We start from the raw sequence: 5,161 nt of genomic DNA on the forward strand, positions 1-5,161 counted from the left end.
TCTATGCATAAAAGAATATTACTCTGGTATAAGGAAGAACAAATCCGAGGCATTTGTAGGAAAATGGATGCATATTGAAAACATGTTAGGTGAAATAAATCAGATGCACAAGATTAAATATCACATGGTTTCTCTCATGAGAAATCTAAAGGATAAATAAATTAAAGACCAAATAAGAGATAGATAAAAGAAAATAGGGAAATAAATCTTTTGCATATGGGAAAGTCAGCAAAAGGTGGAGGGTGGGGAAGTGGGCAAGAGAAGAAGATGCCAAAAGAAAATGTGATGTACATGCACCAACCGTGCACAATGAGCACAATTAGATGTGGCAAAGATGAATTAAAAATAAGTGAAAAAATTGAGGTTTATATTTGGAACCCATGTTATAAAATGTTGATTTACCCAATGTATAAAGAGCTCTTACAAAGCAAGAAAAAAAAAACTATAATAGCCCAATGGGAAAATGGACACAAGATAAGTACATATAGCAATGTTTTCATCTTCACTAATAAGGAGAACAATCTAAATTAAAAGTAGATTGAAATGCCATTTTCACTTATTAAACTGGTAAATGTTTACATGTTTTGTAATACACTGCAAGGAAGCAGTTAGTATATATATATATATATATATATATATATATATATATACATATACATATAGTTAGTGCACAGCATGAAGAGCAAATTTACCTCATCTGTCTAAATTGCACACACCCATGCCCTTTGGCTTACCACTCCCTCTTGTAAGAGATGTCATTCAGATATGCTGGTATAGGGAAATGATGTAGCTGTTTGCTTATTAGCTGGGTCACAAGAGGAAAAGATTGAAAACAGCATAAATATTAATCAGTAGGGAGAAGTAAAATAAATCAAGGAGCCCTCATATAGTGAATTATTCTGAAACCATTAAAAAAGGAAAAAGAAATTCCTCACACATAGATACACAATGATGCACAAGGTCTGGGACATACGTTTAATTTACTACTATTTACACGAAGGGAGAGATGCATCTGCAGCATTTGCTTATACACTGTCTTAGATACCTTTCTCTCATTGCTGGGACAGATTAGGAGACATCCAAGATTAAGCAGGGAAAGATTTATTTAGCTCACAGTATGTAGAGGTTTCAACCCACAATCATCTGGCTCCAAGGCAGGGTGGCACATGGCAGAGGGGCAACATTTTACGGTTGCAGAAGACAGCAAAGCAGTGAGAGAGAGAGAGAGAGAGAGAGAGAGAGAGAGAGAGAGAGAGACACAGAAACAGAGACACAGACACACAGAGAGATAGGCATAGAGACAGAGACAAGATTCTATGTGTCTTTCATATTGTATGAAGCCTATTGGCCCTTGAGCAGGTATAACACTCACACCATAATTGCATAACTGGACCATGAATCACTTACAAACTAGATTCATCCATCTCCAAAAAAACCTGCCCCCATGACTCATGAAGTTTTGAGGGAGCATCCACACACAAACCATAACATATGTACTTAAAATACTCCTGTAGAGACATAATAAATTCAGAAAATTGGTTTACTGGAAAAGAAAAATCAGGTATCTGCTGGACAAATGGTGAGAATAATATTTCAATTTTTTTGGACTATGTGAACATGTTTTGTTTCAATGCTCTAATATTTGAGTATGATGACATTTCCTTTTATATTACGGCATTTAAAAATATATTCATTTAAGATACACTATGATTCTGCCTGGGCATTCTGGCACATGCCTATAATCCAAGCACTTGGGATGCTGAGACAGCAGAATGACTATGAAACAAGCTCAAGGCCAGCTGGACTAAGTTCAAGGCCGGCCTGAACTGCATAGTGAAACCCTGTGTCAAAAAGATACACACACACACACACACACACACACACACGATATACTGTCATCCTAGATTGCTAGATATTACAATTAGATTAAATATAATATATAGACATGTATACATACATATATATACATATGTATATGGTGTATATGCAGTCTGCAAAAAAATGTATACACACTTCAGAAAAAAATTGTACCAATATATTAATACTAAATTTAATGAGGCATCATGAGATTAATAGAAATTACCTTTGGCCTCTACAATTACAAGAGGTCTCACAGTGGTGGCCATTAGCTTCCAGATGTCTGTTAGTGTGGTGAATTGCTGCTTGGATGACCTCTGCCACTGAGGCTGCTGCACATGCAGTTTCAGTTTCTTCTCTAAGTGCAGGCAGTGTAGTGCATTTTCTATGGTGCTCCATTCACTAGGGTGCTCCATTCAAGGGTAACACCATTTGCTGAAAAATCATCATACTATTTTTCTTTTCCTAATATCTGAAGTTCATCTAAATTATATATATGTATGTTAGTACCTATATAAGTATCTATGTATGTTAATATATATATTTATATATAATTTTTATATATTTTAGGCATATAAATTCTCTATATTAATATAATATATGTGTTTACTCAACATTATATATAGAGTTCATAGTTACATGTGCATGGTAATGTAACGCCTCTCTATATATGTGAATATTTAAAATTCAGTTACATTGCTTTCCTAGAATATAGCTAAGAATCAAAAAATAATAATAAACCAGCAAACAAACAAAGTATAAAGTCAAAGAAATAAATGTAGTTTGGACACTTCATTCACAGGGAGTTTGTTAGCTTTTCTATAACCTATTTACTTATTTACTGCTGACAGTTATATCAAGGTAGATAAGATAATTTACTCATAGAAGCTCCCTCTAAAAGTGCTCAGGGACATATTGGCTCCCAGTCACGAGCACGTTGTGGGACAGCCCTGCGATACTGACCCAAGGTGTGGAGATGATTCTGCTTATGGAGGGCAGGAGTACGGTCCTCTGACCCACTGAGATCGTCTCCGTATGACTGCATTTTCCTACTGTTGATCTGGTGGAGCAAGAAGCCCCTCAGTATGTGCAATGAGTTCTAATGAGATTGTTCTTATGCCTAATATTCAACTGAAATAGAAAATTTAATTATTAAAATTCTAAAACTGCCATTTTGGAAAACTACAATGATACATTTCATATATATAGTCTATTTTTAATACATTTCACTAAAGAGCTCACCCAAAATGCCAGAATAACAAATCACAGATTTATTTCTCTATTGAATATAATAAAAGATTAATACAAAGCCTCAACACATAAAAAGCATCAGCAAAGTATATGGACAACAGATATACAAAAAAATGAAGCCAAACAACAAGCACAAGGAAATGACTTCATACTATGTAAGAGAACAGAAGAATCTTCTAACTTCTCTGTAATGGGAGGACTCAAAAAAAAATTACAATCAAATTGTAAAGCATGTTAATATATGTTAGCAAGAAATGAAAGGAAATGTAGCAATCATAAATCTAGGGCAGATTGAACAATAGAGATGGTAGCAAAATGATTAACTATAATAGAGTACTGTACTCTTTAGCCAACTATCCATTTCTAAGAATTGTTATTTTTAGATGTGTTTACACACAGATACCAACATGTATCCACAAAGATATATATCCTATATCCTTACACCCTATTGGAAACATAAATTTCCTTTGATTTGAAATATTGAAGATAAAAGCAACTTACCTGTGCAATAAAAGGGAACTGGTTAAACAAATTTTGTCATCTCTATATAACAGAAGTACTATGCATCCATTTAGCAGGAGGAAGCTGATAGAGTCAGAGTTTACAAGGGAAACAATTTATAGGATTATTTTATTATTCATTCCAAAAGTCAAATGCAAAACAATGCAGGAGACCTGTCCACATGCTAGAGCCCCAAAGAATCCAGCTGAGGCCCCCAATCCCACAGCAGTGGTCTGCATGAATTCAGCTGAAGACCTACAGCCCATGACAACGTTTTTCACAAGTCCAACTCAAGGCCTAGAGCCCACAATGTATTATGCAAGTCTGTATCAAGAATCTTCACTGGGAATGTCCAAAGGTCAGTAGTGGAGATATAAAGTCTGCACCAACAGGATGAAGTATCTGTGCCAGCAGGCTGAAGGATCTGCACAGGAGTGATGTTCAAAAGAAGGATCAGAACTCCCTAGAAAAGAACCACAGTCATTGTCAGCAATGCCCAGGTCCCAAGTCTCTCCAATGATGAGAGCAACCAAGTTCAGATCAGGAAAGCTAGTATGACAAGCTTCTCCAAGAGAATCAACAGCACATTCTCGTCCACTCCATTTCTGCCCTTCTGCTGTGAAACAATTCTCAGGTGGGCCTTCCATACCCAACACCACGTGGGTCAGTTCATCTGGGTGTTACCCAGTTGACCACCCGGTATCAATCCACCACAGAAGATGATAGATAAATAGATAAAAATTAATATGTGGAAACAAGGAAAATAAAGTTGCAGAACATTGTACAAAGAATCATATGATTTTAAAAATTTTATGCATGTATGTGTGTATGCATATGTGTGCTATGACAACAGGAAAAGAATCAGAAGGATGCAAACCAAACTGTGATATCTATTGACTAGGGATTTAGAGAATTTGGCAACAGGTCAGTAATTTTCACATTGTTTCATAAATAACTCTATTAGTCGATCTTTTAAAAACATATTTAAAATATTTAAAAGGAATAGTATTTTCAACCCTGAGAAGTTGATTCATGGAACGGATCAAAAAATCAAAGCGAGGGTCAGAGTTATAGTTCAGTGTCATGGGTTTGAGTCCTGGAACAACAACAACAACAAAAAAGATATCAAAGACAAACTATAAAATCGTTTAAAATGAAGTGTTACAATTACAGAACATAAGAATGGTAGGTTATGCTCTGTCTCAGATTTAAAGGGAATTCCTAACTAATTGGTATCAGATGAGGAATAGTCAGCATAATGAATAGGAATTATTCTGCCTAGCACTTGACGCTTCTTCCTCTAGGCCAGGCAGGCTTCCCTAGGAAATGCCCCCAACCCTCTCAAACATGTGGCTTAGTGACGGGGCAAGGGTCTTTCCAAATCTATGCTCCTTAGCAAAAGATAGATCCAATAAGGAACACTTGCCCTCATTTGAGCCAGTCCCATAAACATCACCTCTTCCAATATAAGTGAGGATCACTTTATCGCAACTCTGTATCAGTGTGCTTCACACTGGACCTCAGATGGAGAATCACTGCTTCTTTAATGGTA

The sequence above is a fragment of the Cavia porcellus genome, unplaced genomic scaffold, assembly GCF_034190915.1.
Source record: "Cavia porcellus strain 051 isolate PalLab524CR breed Dunkin Hartley unplaced genomic scaffold, mCavPor4.1 scaffold_6, whole genome shotgun sequence".
Taxonomy (NCBI): domain Eukaryota; kingdom Metazoa; phylum Chordata; class Mammalia; order Rodentia; family Caviidae; genus Cavia; species Cavia porcellus.